The sequence below is a fragment of the Apium graveolens genome, chromosome 7, assembly GCF_009905375.1.
Source record: "Apium graveolens cultivar Ventura chromosome 7, ASM990537v1, whole genome shotgun sequence".
Classification (NCBI taxonomy): domain Eukaryota; kingdom Viridiplantae; phylum Streptophyta; class Magnoliopsida; order Apiales; family Apiaceae; genus Apium; species Apium graveolens.
The window spans coordinates 172,167,795-172,184,484 of NC_133653.1; the positions used below are offsets into that span (position 1 = coordinate 172,167,795).

The 16,690-nt window shown below is 39.1% G+C and overlaps 1 non-coding gene across 1 annotated transcript; it reads left to right on the forward strand.

Annotated features, from left to right (window-relative positions):
* The first annotated feature begins 7,163 nt into the window (after positions 1 to 7,163).
* On the forward strand, positions 7,164 to 7,270 carry LOC141676344 (small nucleolar RNA R71). Its single transcript, XR_012556940.1, has one exon. It is a non-coding gene; the product is annotated as a small nucleolar RNA R71 (small nucleolar RNA).
* Positions 7,271 to 16,690: the final 9,420 nt, after the last annotated feature.

The following is a 16,690-nucleotide window of genomic DNA, read 5'->3' on the forward strand; positions in this document are numbered from 1 at the left end:
AATATGATTTGGAGGACTCAAACCTGAAGTTCCTACTTGTTCTCCCTGAAAAGTAGGACTTTTAAGTTACATCATTAAGGGATAACTATCAACTTGACAACACACCTCTAGATGAGATCTATGGAGTTCTAAAAACTCATGAACTAGAGATGGAGCAAAGAAGCAAGAGGAAAGGATCAAAAACTAGGCCAGTTGCACTCAAGGTTGAAGAGAAGCCAATGGAGAAAGCTATGATGAAAAGCTACTCCAAAGGGAAAGCCATGATTGCAAAGTCAGATATTGAATCATCAAATTCTGATGATGACTCAAATACTGATACTGAATCTGATTCTGATAGTGATCATAACAACAATGAAGATATGGATCAAATGGCTGCCCTACTGGTTAAAAGCTTCAAGAAGATGGTCTACGAGAACTTCAGGAAAGGGAGAAGATTTTCCAGAAAAGGTTCCAGTTCCTCAAACTCTGATAAGAGGAACAACAGGAGAAATACTGATAGAAAGGAATCCAGGTCTGAAAAACTTGACAAGTCAAAAGAGAGATGTTACAACTGTGATGGAATTGGACACTTTGCAGCTGACTGCAGAAAACCCAGAGATGAGAAGAAATAAGCCTTGATCTCAAAGAAGAGACACTGGGATGATTCATCAGATTCAGATGATGGAGTCAATTATGCTCTCATGGCAAAAGCTGATGCTGAGGATGACAATGCTGAATTAAAGGTACCTCAGACTACTCTTGCTTTTGATACTGATGATATCTATGAATTAATATTATTTCTTAATTCTCTGCATGTTAGTTTTGGGGATCAAACCTTAGAGAATAATATAATGAAGAGTGAAAACTGTGTGGTAAAGAAAAGCAATGATCACCTAGAAATTGAGTTGCTTTCCATGCTATAAATTTAAAAAGAAAAAGATAATGTTGTTTATGTTAAGGAAAAATTGTTAGAAAAACATGTTTATCTAGAGAAGGAGCTAGCAAAAGAAAGAGAAGTCATTAAACTTTGGACTAACTCAGGAAAGTCAATTCAAGAAATTCTAGAGAATGGTTGTCGGGGATCAGGATTAGGATATTCAGTTGAGTCATCCCCCCAGCATATTCCTGAGGTGCTGGTCGTCCACCTAGCAAATGATCATACGAATAACCAAGCCCCTTCAGATCAGGCTTCCCACCGTACCACTCCTGCATGCTCAAAAGTGTAGAACTGTCAATGGGAGCACTAGGAAGCTGAAGTTGCACGTGTGCGGGCCAATGAACTCCAACCGTCACACACAGCTTCGTCACAATGGACGCATAGGGAATAGAGCCCGTAGTGCTGCCTCGCAGAAACCTCAAAATACCCTAATAAATCACCGACCCGAGATCCACATAACCTCCCTAAAAAATCCCTCACAATAACCGTGCACACTCCACAGTAACATCATGTACGTGAGAAGATGGCATGATATTGGCAAAAATAAAAGAATTTCATGCACGTGCAAACTTGTTGATGCATGAAGCAGGGAAAGTGGCATACTCGTTCGTGCCCCTCCTGAACTTCCAGTGAGTCTCAGGCACACACAATGTAGCAACAATCAAATCCAAGTTAAAATCATCCCCCGTCTTAGCATTCCAATCCTCCTGCTCTGGCCTCCTCTCGGGCTGGTTAATCACCCTCTGAATCGCATCTTCGATATAATCCATCATCAATAACCTAACCACGGAATACCCATTCTTCTCCGCCTTCGCGTTCACGTAAAACTCACGAACCATACTCATGGGTATAGCAACTAGTGCCTTGCAAAAAGTAATCCATCCCATCTCCATAATCATCTAGAGCAACTAACCATCCTTCCCCGATGGCAGAAAACCTCGCTCCTTGGCTATGGGCTTCGAAAGTAGCCTCGTATACTCCGCCTCAGCCTCTGGAGTTGAAAACCTAGGCCTCACACCACCTACACTCAAAGAATCATTGGTGCTACTGCTAACTTGGGTTCGTTGTCTCTTGGGTGCCATTGAAATCGAATGAATTTGAGAGAAAAGATGTAAGCAAGAGAGATTTAGAGTTTTGAGAATTGAAAAAATGATGGAGAAGATTGTGTATAAGTGTGTGTATATATATGAATAGAATTAGGTTTAGAATAGAAGTGGAAATTGATTATGGGAATAATGGAAGTAATGGGGTGATTAAAACTGAATTGGAGAGGGAAATATGGAAGGTGGGAGAGGGAAATTCGGGTATGATTTGATTTTGTATTTGAATTTTCGATTTTTCTATTTTTTTCAGGATCAGGGAGCCAGCGCGGCTTCCCCGCTTGGCAGCGCGGGCGCGCCGTGCTTCTGGAAAACCAGCGCGGCCGCCCCGCATACCAGCGTGGGTGCGCCATGCTACTGTACTTACAGCGCGGCTGCCCCGCTTCTCAACGCGCCGTGCTTCTGTAGTTGACACTGAATTTTTTTCTTTTTCTGATTTTTTTTATAGTTTTCTCCTTGTTTTCTTCTTCCTATATCTACTAATGTACAACAAACTTGGGTTTCCTCTCAAGAAGCGCTTGGTTTACATCGTTAGCTTGACGTAGAAACACAGTTTTGACAACAAATGACCCTAACCACCTCGACTTCGATTTTCCAGGAAAAAGACAGAGACGAGAGTTGAACAAAAGAACTTTTTGCCCCGATACAAATGATTTGAGTACTAGACCCCTATCATTCCACCTCTTAACTTTCTCCTTATATATTTTGTTGTTCTCATATGCTTGAAGTCGAAACTCATCGAGTTCGTTCAATTGAAGCATTCTTTTCTTACCAGCTGCATCCATATCAAGGTTCAACTTCTTCAAAGCCCAATACGCTTTATGCTCTAACTCCACAAGCAAATTACATCCCTTACCATAAACCAACCGAAATGGTGACATGCCTAGCGGAGTCTTGTATGTTGTTCTATACGCCCAAACAGCTTCATCCAGCTTCAAAGACCAATCCTTCCTTGATGGACATATAACTTTCTCTAGAATACGCTTGATCTCTATGTTAGATACCTCAGCTTAACCATTAGTCTGAGGATGGTAGGCTGTAGCAATGCGATGATTCACATTATACCTTTGCATCATAGCAGTGAACTTGCGATTGCAGAAATACGATCCCTCGTCACTGATTATGATTCTTGGAGTCCCAAATCTTGTGAATATCTGCTTGTGAAGAAAATTAAGTACTAACTTTGCATCATTCGTTGGCAAAGCCTTGACTTCAACCCATTTCGAGACATAATCAACCACTAACAAGATATACTGATTACTGTAAGATGAGACAAATGGCACCATGAAATCAATTCCCCAAACATCGAAGACCTCAACCTCGAGAATCATATTAAGAGGCATCTCATCCCTCTTGGACATATTACCAACCCGCTGGCATCGATTACACTTCAAGACGAACTGATGCGCATCCTTAAACAATGTAGGCCAGAAGAATCCTGCTTGAAGGATACAAGCTGCTGTCTTTTCTCCACCATAGTGTCCTTCATAAGCAGCCGAATGGCAATCTCGCAAGATCCCTCCCCCCGGTTTCGCTGTACCGAATACATCTCCTGATGATTTGGTCATCTCCTTGTCGAAACAGAAATGGCTCATCCCACATGTACCACTTCACCTTATGAAGAAACTTTTCCTTTGAGTAGAAGTCAAATATGGGGGCATAATGTTGCTCACAAGGTAGTTCACAATGTCTGCGAAGCACGGTTCCTCCTCTTGCACCCCAAATAGCTGCTTATCGGGAAAAGACTCATTTATCAATGTTTTGTCCTGTGAAGTCACACTCGGATCTTCTAAACGAGAGTGATGATCAGCGACCTGATTCTCAGTACCATTTCTGTCCTTGATCTCTAACTCAAATTCCTGAAGTAGAAGAACCCATCGAATCAGTCTAGGCTTCGAGTCCTTCTTCAAGACGAGATAGCGAATAGCAGCGTGATCAGTGAAAACTGTCACCTTCGTCCCCAGCAAATAAGATCGAAACTTCTCAAAACCATAGAAAATGGCCAATAGTTCTTTCTCAGTAGTAGTGTAGTTCAGTTGAGTACCATTTAGGGTCTTACTAGCATAGTAGACCACATAATATATATTGTTCTTCCTCAACCCAAGAACTGCTCCAACTGCATAGTCACTTGCATCGTATATAATTTTAAAAGGTTTATCCCAATTAGGTGCAGTTATGATAGGTGTCGTGATTATACTCTTCTTTAAGATCTCAAAAGCAGCGAGGCACTCATCATCAAACTTGAAAGGGACATCTTTCTCTAAAAGATTGCACAATGATTTAGATATTTTAGAGAAATCCTTGATGAAACACCTATAGAAACCCGCATGACCAAGAAAGCTGCGGACTCCCTTAACAGAAATTGGTGGAGGAAGGTTTTCAATGACCTCCACCTTGGCTTTATCCACCTCATGGCCGTTACCAGAGACCTTGTGCCCAAGAATGATGCAATGTTGCACCATAAAGTGACATTTCTCCCAGTTGAGAACCAGATTGGTCTCAACACACCTTTTAAGAACGGCGCCAAGATTTTACAAGCACTCATCAAAAGAATCACCAAACACAGAGAAATCATCCATAAACACCTCCACATTCTGACCAATCATATCAGAGAAGATAGGCATCATGCATCTCTGAAATGTGGCAGGTGCTCCACACAACCTCAAAGAAACTCTTCTGAAGGCAAAAGCACCAAACGGACAGGTGAAGGTAGTCTTTTCCTGACCTTCTAGAGCAATGCAAATCTGATTATATCCTGAATAGCCATCCAGAAGACAATAGTACTCATGCCCAGCCAATCTGTCAAGCATCTAATCAATAAAAGGAAGAGGGAAGTGATCCTTCCTCGTGGCCTTGTTCATCTTCCTGTAATCCATGCAAACTCTCCACCCCGTGATTGTTCGAGTAGGAATGAGTTAATTCTTCTCATTAGCTACCACGGTGATGCCTCCTTTATTTGACACACATTGAACTGGGCTTCCCAAGAACTGTCAAAAATGGGATGGATGATCCCTCCATCTAGCCACTTGAGAATTTCCTTCTTCACAACCTCTTTCATGATCGGATTAAGACTTCTCTGTATCTCCACAACAGGCTTGCTACCTTCCTCTAGCAGAATTTTATGCATGCAATAAGAAGGGATGATTCCCTTGATATCTTCTATAGTCCACCCAATTGCCGATTTGAACTCTCTCAGAATTCTTAAGAGTTTTTCCTCATCACTACCTGAAAGGTCAGATACAATAATAACAAGAAAATTAGATGCATCACCTAAAAATGCATACCTCAAATGTTCAGGCAATGGTTTAAGCTCTAGTGTAGGAACTTCCTCAATAGATGGCTTGGCGCTTTGGAGATTATTTAGCTCCTCCAATCCAAGAGATTCAAAAGGCATATCCAGCCTTCGCTTCCAAGGAGAAGCATTTAAATATTGTAACTATTCATCACTTTCATCGTCTTCACTATCTGAATTCCCCAACAAGGCCTTCTCTAATGCATCAGACCTTAGCATTTGATCAAGTTCTAAAGTAACCACAGAATCGACCAATTCCACTTTTAAGCACTCCTCATTATCAGTAGGGAATTTCATGGCATTGAATACATTGAACATCACATCCTGATCTAGTACTCTCATAGTGAGCTCACCCTTCTGCACATCAATCAAGGTTCGTCTAGTAGCCAAGAATGGTCTTCTCAAAATTATTATGGGAATCTTCTTATCCTTCTAAAAATCAAGAATTACAAAATCAGCATGAAAGATGAGTTTATCCACCTTGACCAAGACATCCTCCACAATGCCTCGTGGATATGTAATAGAATGATTGGCCAACTGCAAGGACATATAAGTAGGTTTTGGATCAGGTAAGTCTAACTTCTTGAAGACAGACAAAGGCATCAGATTGATGCTAGCTCCTAAATCACATAAACACTTGTCGAACGACAAGTTTCCAATAGAGCAAGGAATAGTGAAGCTGCCAGGATCTTTAAGCTTCGGAGGCAACATTTGTTGCAGCACAATAATGCATTCCTCCGTAAGAGCAACAGTCTCTAAGTCATCGAGCTTTACTTTCCTAGAGAGAATACCTTTCATAAACTTCACATAGCTAGGCATTTATTCAAGAGCTTCAGCGAAAGGTATGTTGATGTGAAGTTTCTTGAAAACTTCCAAGAACTTAGCAAATTGCTTATCCAGCTTTTGCTTCTACAGTCTCTTAGGAAAAGGAGGTGGAGGATAGACCTGTTTTTCCCCTGTATTACCCTCAGGAGGAGTGTTGACAACAGCTGTCTTCCTTGGTTCCACTTCTGCTTCCTTCGGAACATCTTCTTCAACCACAACTTCAGATTCTGGAACTTGAGATTTTTCGGGATTCGCAACCTTCCCAGACCTCAATGTAATTGCCTTAACCTGCTCCTTAGCTTCCTTTTTTCCTGGTACTTCAGTGTCACTAGGGAGTGTACCAGGTTGTCGATTCAGTAAGGCATTGGCAATTTGCCCAATTTGATTCTCTAAGGTCTTAATAAAAACTGCTTGGCTCTTACACATGAGCCTCAACTCCTCCAATTCAGATTTTTCATTAGACTGTGGTAGCTGCTGAAGTTGGAGTTGTTGTCTTGGTACATATTGCGGTTGTTGGAAACCAGGAGGGTTGTATTGCTTTGCTTCATACTGCTAATAAGGTTATTGCACCGCATTCTGAGTGTTGCTCCAACTGAAGTTAGGATGATTGCGGTTGTTGGGATGATAGGTGGTTGGAGCTGGTTGTTGCGACCTCTGAAAGTTGCTCAAGAACTGAGCTGATTCACTAGAAATAGCACACTGCTCTGTCTCATGCACACCAGCTCAAAGCTCACAGACACTAGTGATCTGATTAACTCCAAAATTAGCCAAATAATCCACCTTCATCATCAAAGCCTGAAGCTGAGCAGCTATAGCAATAGTTGTATACACTTCTAGAATTCATGCTACCTTGCCTTGGGGAATTCTCTGAGTTGGGTTCTGGTATTCATTAGCAGCCATCAATTCAATCAATTCATAAGCTTCATCGTAGCTTTTGGCCCATAAGGCTCCTCCTGATGTTACATCAAGCATGGGTCAAGAAGTTGCACCCAACCCATTATAAAAGTAATTAATGATCATCCAGTCAGGCATCCTATGATGAGGACACTTTCTAAGCATCTCTTTGTAATGATCCCAAGCCTCACACAAAGATTCTCCCGATTGCAGTACAAATTGAGTAAGATCATTCCTGATTACAGCAGTCTTTGCCATAGGGAAGAATTTAGTGAGAAAATTTTGAGCAAGATCCTCTCATTTGGTGATAGAACCTGCTGGTAGAGAATGTAACCAGCACTTAGATTTATCCCTCAGAGAGAATGGGAAAAGCCTCAGCTTAATAGCATCTTCAGACCCCCCATTAAACTTGAAAGTATCGCAGATCTCGATGAAATTCCTGATGTCCATGTTGGGATCTTCTATAGGAGAACCCCCAAACTGAACTGAATTATGTATCATCTGAATCGTGCTCGACTTGATCTCAAAGATGTTAGCTGAGATGGATGGTCTGATAATGTCGGACTGAATATCATCGATCTTAGGCTGAGAATAGTCCATTAAAGCCTTCGGATTTACTTCTTGATCTCCCATCTCAACTAGTAATTCTTCCTCAACTTTTTCTACTTCCTCAAAAATTTCTTGAGCTACTACAACTTCTTCCTCGGCCTGATCCAGTGTTCTCTTACGAGACCGAGAATGCGTATGCATACACGCTCGCTATAGTACCTAAAACACGATAAGGAAACAAGTAAGTAACAATGTCCGAGTCAATGAACTTTGACGACCATTGATGATAAATACATAAACTAAAAATTAACACCGAGTCCCCGGTAGCGGCGCCAAAAACTTGTTAGGATGAAAACACACGTTATATTCATGCAAGTATACGCGATCGCAAGTAATTTAGAACTAATTTTTGTTCGTTCCCACAGAGACTGGTTTAGGTTAATTTTAATCAATGTACTTATGCAACAATGGTATGGTTATTATTCAATGTTAAGACGAATGACAAAATGATTTTGTTTATAACTAAGATTATTAACTAACATGCAATTAACTACGAGATTAAAAGGTTTGATGTACTTATATAACATAAACATGGGATTCTAACTTCATTACTATTTCATTCAATAGCCTCTTTGTTCTTAACCTTAACTTGCAATGGTGATGACACTAATCAGACAACACGAAACTAGTAAACGCCAACTTTCATTGTACGAATACCCTACTAACAGACATCCACAAAAGAGATAGAAGCTGAATAGACACCAATTATGTTGAGACCCTATATGTCTATAGAATTTGACAACATAAAGGTTTAATGTGCAAGTTATCTATCGTGATTACATAGGGCAAGTAATATGGTTAAAATTACCTATGAATCATACATAATAAATACATGAACCTATGCTAGCATGGCAAGTTCTAAACCTCTAAATTCACTGTCACTTCATTAGAGATTAACACGTTATCTTATAAGTTTGCGATACTCATAAGACGAATAAGCACAACCAATACTAGGATATCATACAATCACCACACACTAAGATATCAAAACATATTAACTATTGAAATCCATAAGTAAATCCGCTAAAAGCCCACGATAACGATTAGCCCATAACAGAAGTCATCATCACCGTGGGTTTCGATGAAAGTATGGTATAATAAACTAAGTCTTTATAAACTGAATAATAAATAAAGTAAGTAATCCAGAGTATTAGGTTGAACAAAATAAGAAACGAGCATCCAAGATTATAACTTAAAACAAAGAATCACAAGAATAAATTAGATCTTCTTCGCCTTGGTTGTATTTGTGTTATAGGTCTTCTCGTTTTCTTCTTCTTAAGCTCTATTGTGTGCTTCTTGTGAAAAACGGCCTTGAGTTATCATTATATAGCAGCCCAATCAATCCAGAAGCCCAGAAAATCCTTCTTCTAACTGCAACAGGATTCTGAAATCCCGACACGGTGCGACTGCACGCTTTATCAGCGCGGGCGCGTTGTCCTTCTATTATTCAGGCGCGGGCGTGCTATAGCACAGTGCGGGCGTGCTGACCTTCTGGAAAAACTGAATTGCTTCCTTTATTTTGCTGGTTCTTGATGGCTTTCCACGAGCAATCTTCATGATACCTTCTTAACACCATTTTATCATCAAAGTAATGCTAAATCTCCTAGATCCCTTATTTATGCCTGAAATGCAAAAAAACTATAAAAACACATTAAATACATAGATAACTCGAGTACAAAACATCAAAGCCTTTATAGGTTGTTCTAAGTGGACATAAATGCCACTTAACACCCTCCATTCTCAGAACTTCTCACTAACCTTTTACTTCAAACACTCATATTTCAATACTTCTTGAACACAACTCCTTAACTTCTCAAATGTTCATGGCTCAACATCTGTTTAGTACTCGTACTAATGCTGGAACTTACCATCCAGTTTTCAAGTTCGAAAAGGGTCGTGTCTATTATGATGCATGGAGATGTAGAGTCAAGATTAATGATCAAATCTTTAGTCCTCATGATGTTCCAACATCGGTCTATGAGGAGTTGTCAAGTGACCAACGACTGGATCTCCAGTTATTTCATTTGGAAATTACTCTTGAGGATGAGCACTTAGCCAAAGAGGCTGAGCAGCAGAGACTTGAAGCCCTTGAGTTGCAAGAGAACATTATCTCTCTTGCAAAGACTATCTCGGGGATTTATCATTGCCGAGCCATGAAGAAGCAAGAAGCTCTGAAGAAGTTGAAGATGGGATAGGTTCTGGGAATAGTTTCTAGCTTGTGTTAGGACTATTTTATGATTCTAATTTGTATTCTATTTCTTCATAATTAATGAAAATCGTTAAGCTTCTTTGTTATCTTATTTGATTACTTGTTTACTTTCTTGTGTGTGTGCTTGATTGCTTTTAGAAGTTATATCCAAATCAGTACTACATGCTTAACTTCAGATATCTTTAATAGTGCATGTGAATAAACTAATCTTTGTTTAAGTTTATGTGACCACTTCAGTACAGATTGAGCACACTACAGGAGGTAATTGTTGTTAAAGAAGGAATTTATGAAAGATTTAATTATGAGTTTACAAGTGTTGGGTAATGAATACAACACAGAGAGGGGTGAATGTGTTTTAAATAATTTTAATGTCTTTTTGAACTTTTAAGAATGGTGAACAAAGTAATCTACATTGTAGAGATAATGTGTTTTAACAGAATAATTAAAACATGCACATGAACACAATTATCTTTCAAAACTCACTTAATTTTAAATTAAAATCAAACTAGTGTTTGCTATAAATTTTTGGGTTCTTAATATGTTAAGAACTCAGCTTCTCTCTTGAGAGTTACCAGAAATTTCAGATCTATTTGTTATAACTAAAAAAAGCATCCAGTGTTTACTTTATAGAACAGTAAACACTGGTTTTTACACAGCATGCATTAGCATGTACTAAACCCTACTTTTGGATAACCAAATCTTTCTATTTCTGGCTTAGTGTATCTTTGCTAATCTTGCATGCCTGTGACTTTACTTTTCCAGTTAATCTTAGCATTTGATCTTGTACTCTTCAAGCTGCTTTTATAGACTTTTCAAATCAGTGATTGATTTGTTTTTTGATTGATAATCTTGGATATTAAACTGATCTGCATTCTGTACTTGAACTTTTACATCGAGATCTCCAGTTAGTCATATAGAGAACTCGACATCTCGATAAGTATAATGACTTATCGAGATCCCTAATAACTCTATAGTTGTTTGACTTATCGAAGTCTCTGAGTTCTCTATAAGAGAATTTGACTTGTCGAGATCTCTCATCTTCATGTCTTCACTTTGGCTTATCGATGTCTCTAGTTCTCTAGTGACAAATAGACTTATCGATATCTCAGAGATCTATAGTGATATTTTGACTCATCGATATCTCAGATATCTCTAATGATATTTTGACTTGTCGATATCTCAGAGTTCTCTACTGAAGAAATGACTTATCGATATCTCCAATCTTATGTCTTCAATTTGGCTTGTCGATATTTTTGAGTTCTTTAATAGCTTTTCTTGACTTCGCGATAAGTCATTCTGGAGTTCTCGAATGACTTCTCTATAACACAAAATCTGTGACTTGTAGATATCTTGACTTAGAATGTTTTTCCTAAAACAAATTTATTCAACTCCAAGCTTATTCACACTTTCACTGAGGCATGATCTTCATGATCTTCTTCCAGAGTTTATTCTTAGGCTTGAAACTGTTTATAGAAAAATACTCCGGTCTAATCTAGTTTACATTTTTACATACTTAAGTATTATTATACAAAATGAAAACTTAAATTACCATGCAACTTACTTAGGGTTGTCAATTTGACTTAGTCTTGTTATTGTACAGGCATATCTTGCACAACAATCTCCCCCAATTTGTGAGAAGATTGCTTATCACAAATTCATTCCTTTTAACAAGACTAAACCCAAGCTACAATGGAAAATTAGACTAATATATAAAAATTGACACAAATACAATATTTATTTAGGTGATTTCATGAGTTAAACAGATACATACATCAGACAAATATTGTATCTTCTATTTCTTGTATGATGAGGTCCTTTAAGTATACAAGAATTTCCAATTCCTCTATGATTTGTGTCCCTCTTAGAGCTTCCACAAGTTTGAGTCTGTGAGGTTTTGGATAGCCACTCAGTAAATCAATCCTAAATTGAGGATGTGCACGCTTTGACATTTAGAAATCTTCCATCCTTAGAAATTCTGCTCATCCCTTTGGCTTTGAGTTCTTTTGATCTTTGAATGTATATTTCTATTTCCTAATCATACTTCCTCTTCCTCTCCTCATACTCAGCCTTGTTTCTTGCTCTTCTTTCCTCCCTTACTATCAACCATTCAGCTAAAATAGATCTCCATGCCCTGATTGCAGTATCCTTATCCTTAAGTAAGCTTATCACTCTCTTGATTTATGTGGGTGAAAAGGTATCCATTAATTTTCTGCCAAGAAATGTGAAGGACTCATCTTCATAGTAGATTCTTACTTCACTTAGTGTTACAACCCAAACTCTGACTATTTCCTCAGCCAATTGTTAAAAGTAGTCTTTATCTGAGATGCGCCATTTTAGATGTAGAACATCACTTTGCTTGTAACTTGCACTTTCTTATGTTTCCTCCCAACAGATTTGTAGTGAACTTTGAGTGATGGCTTGACAGAAGGTAGGTTTGTGATTTTTTTGAGAAATGTTTGGATTGAGGTGATTGGTATTTTCATAAAGGTGTTAGTAGTTTGTTTGTATAAGTATTTAGGCTTTGAGGTTTGAGGTGGTTTGGTATTTGAGTTTGTTGGCATACAAGGTTGAGATTGGTCAATTTGGACTTTTAGGGTTTGTTGTTGTTGTGGTTGTGATCCATCTTCCTTTTTCTTCCTTCTTCTTTCTTCTCCTCTCTTTCTATCATCTTCCTTCTTCTCATCTTGATTTTTTCCCTTGTCACCGATTGCTTTTGAGGATTGACTTGGATTTGAGCCAGAAGGAGGTTGATCACTTGGCTTCTGCTCATCATCATCCTTGTCATCCTTTAAATTATACTTTGTGGTAGGCAACATGGTGTCTACATTTTGAAGGTATCTCCCCAAGATTCTGATCATTTCCTCATCTTCAGGCTTCTTGTAAATTTTGGTCTTTAGATCCGTTTCAAGGGTCATAATCGGTCTCAAATTATTCCTTACACAATTCTTAGGAATTGTGAAGTATCTGCATTTTTTGGTTTGTGGACAGATATAGGCAATCCCCCTGCTTGGATAGAGATAGACTTCAGAAAAAGCAGTTATCTGAGCATTTTTGAGTTCCTTTAGCAGTTGGGTGTCCTGTGGAATTACTCTATGCACTTTGTCAATTATTACATCCATCTCAGATGCTCTCAGTTTTTAAATATTGGTGAGAGACACCTGGAGACATCTGTCCAAACCACAGTCATCAACATTAGCTATGATTCTCTTTTCCAGAAAGTTAACAACCTTGACAATCACCACCCTCACAAAGTTGATATTGTTGGCCAAGGCTTTCTTGTATGTGACATAGTTATTGTGGAGAGACACCCTTAAAACTGACAAAAGTTCATTGAATTCATGATCTTGACAAGGTCCTTCTGCAGCTTTTTGGAGTCTGTCTTGTCCAACATCCTTTGAGAATTGAGCTTTAGAAGAGCCTGTGGTTGATTTGCCAGCATCCTTGGATTGTTGAATCCTAGCTTCTATCTCCCCCTTAGTCTTGGAAACAGAAATGAGCAGGGGAGTTGGAAATTCTGGCCTCAAAGGCTCAGAAAGTGCAGGCAGTGGGATATTGAGCTTACCCATAATGGCTCCCAAAGTAACATAATTTTGCATTATAAGTGCTTGTGGGATTCCACCAATGCTTGAATGTCTGCCTGTTGACTCTACACCAGTGTAGTGAGAGCATGCACTTGAGTTGTGAGTTGGTCATTGGAGGTTTGCAAAGTTGAGACTTGACCTTGGAGAGCTTGAATCTGTAGATTTGTTGAAGTAAAGAGAGGTTGAGATGTGGAAGTAGATGTAGAGGTAGATGATCCAAATGCAGCTTGCACATGCTTCTGTATTTCATCAATAACCAAAGGAGAATGAGTGTATCTTGCAGTGTACATTTGATCTAACTTCCAGCTTATGTCATTGGAATTTGTGATGTGATCTTGAACAACCTTGTGCAAAGCTACAAAGAATTCCTTCAGCTGTATGACACACTTGTCCACCCCACTTAGATCATACCTTGACATTTGTTCTGAAAAGGTTTGAATTGTTTCTTGATCTCTACTTATGAGGGGATTATATCATCCATCTTTCTCCTCACCATTCCCATGATTTTGTCTTGAAAGCCAGTTAATATGACAGTGAGGGCCTTCCTAAAATTGTGAAAGGCCTTGATTTGAGCTTTGGTCACTTCATTTACCGCATCATAGACTTCCTGTGGAGACAGGCATCTGACATTGCTTCCCAGAATGGTGAGATACTCTTCTCTAAACTGTGCCAAGAGTGTGTCCATTTCAATCTTGAACTCCTTATCCAACCAGGCATCACAGTTTGCATCCCTGCCAGCTTTATCTACTATTTTTGGCCTGTTGGTCCTCCATATCTGTTTGATAAGACAACATTATTGCTTGATAGTCCTGATTGGACATATCTGATGTGAGGAGTTGTTGAGAGGTCTGTGCAAGTCCTGCTAGTTGATCAACCCTGAAATCTTCAAGAGTAGGTTGAGTTGCAGCTTCTTGTAGCCAGTTAGAGACTAGATGAGTTTGTTGAGTTTGAGAGCTGGAGGGTTGTTGAGTAGGATCAGAACCCCCTGTGACAGGACTCACAGTTTGACTCACAGATTTCTCTGTGTTTATGACAAGTTGTTGTTCTCCACTTGTGGTGGGAACCTCCAATTGAATTGGAGGGGATTTGACTGGGTTACTGTCATGTGCTCAGTCTCAAACCCTTGTGTGTCTTGCACCACACTGTCACTTAAATGTGCTATACTTGCCTCTCCCATAGCAGAGTCGTTGGCAATTGTACTCCAAACATCAATTGCTAATGCAATTTCTGCTAGGGTTTTGAGGGGAGTTGTTCCTGGAACAGGAACCTCCAATTGAATTGAAGAGGATTTAGATAGCTCCCCCTCAGGAGTACTACCCTCAAACCTAACAGTCTGTGAAGAGTGATTTGTATATGAAGGTGTATTTGTGTCTGTCACAGGGTCTTCAGTGAAAACTGATGAAACCCCTGTGTTTGTGTTGGTGTCATCAAGGTCTACTCCAGCATGTAGCCTCTCACCAACTAAATGTGGTTTCTGGGTGGTGAGCAAGGTTTCTTGAACCAAGTCACTTGAAAGGGGCAACACTTGAGGATTTGATTCAAGTGTTTCAGTATAGGAAGAAGAAATATTAGATATAAGAGTTTAAAGTTTAGGACTGAGTGTTGGAAGCTCCCCCTGAATGGAGGAGGGAGCTTCAAGATATGTGCTCTCCTTGTGTGTGCCATCCTTTTTTCTCCTTCCATACACTTGAATTTGATCAAGTGATGGTTGTGCAGACTCTTTACGTGGTGTATTTTGGAGAATGCTCTTTTTAATAGTGACACCCTGTTGAGAGGATGCCCCTAGATTCCGTTCAAGTCCCTTGTTTACAACTACATCCTTTTGAGAGGATGCAGAGGTGTCTTGAGTGGCCAACTCAGTTTGCTTAGCCTTCTTTGGTTTTCTGACCAAGGGTGACTCAATTGGTGTTTGTTCCTCACCACTCTCATTTAATACAATAAGGGTTATCTCCTTTCTCTTCTTTTTACTCACTTCACCCTTTTCAGAGGATGAAGTGGTTGGTTTCCTAGCTGCTATTGGTTTTGAATAAGTGTTCTCAGCTCGGGAAGGCCCCTGTTGGTTTTCCTGTATTTGAACTTCTACGGGTTCACGGACCATAACTGTACTAAATTGTACATTTGATCTCATGTCAGACAGAGGGTAAGTGTTGCGCCCTCCAAACCCGGGTCAGAAGTTTGGGGTCCACAACACATACACACCATATTCAAACCTATTTATACAATACTAATATATACAATAATCCCACTTACCATAATCCACGGATCGCAATAGTTCAAAGTATGTCCTCAAGCCACAACCTTATTTATTACAAACGTACCAAAACCCAGTTTATTTATTTTGCAACGGAAGTAAACTTGATTACAAACTATCAATACAACCTAAGCCAAACATCATCTACTAGCTTATTCCATTTCAACCTGGAAACCTAGCGCGCACTTGTCTGGGGATCCTCGCTACCACCAACTTCCTTTTTCACTGGAAAAGAATATATACAGATTTGTAAGAGTGAGCTAACTAGCTCAGCAAATCATAATGACATTACTGAGATTAAACAATGATCAATTGAAATGATATAAGAAATCAAGTTTCCTGATAAGCAATAATTAGATTTGGATATTTACTTTTATTTTAAAAACCAAGGTTAGGCTGCTAATCAGTCACACACTAACCCAGAGCAAGGCTCCCAGCTTTGCTCTATATACTGGATGCAAGGCACACATTGGCCTATTATGACCACGAATCTGATCCGACCATGAATCTGGTCCATATTTACAAACAATCCAATTCTAGAATAATAATATGATAAACAATATAAATCAATAAGCTGAATCATAAACAACATTTATCTCAAGGCATAGGGTGATTCACAATTCCATGAAGGTATAACGGGGAAATCATAAGGATTGGCTTTCAATCAAGGAAAGATTCAGAAAGTAGAAGACCAAGGGTTCAAGGGTTACAAGGATTGGTCTTCTGTTATACAAGACATAAGGGTTGGTATATTAAGCAATCTCGTATTAAGAATCAGTCTGTGGTAGATATGTATTTGTGGAGTGTTCGTATTCAAGAATTTAACAATCAATGGTCTACAAGAAATCAGGCTTGCGGCTCAAGATCAATAAGAATCAGGGTTTAAGGTTAAGTACTTCAAATTACTTTAAATATAGAAAAAGAACTATTTGGAATAACATAATGAAGAGAGTTCAAAGGTACTTGCAATATGTCATAAGAAAGAGCAGAAGCACTTGCCTTATCAATTCGTT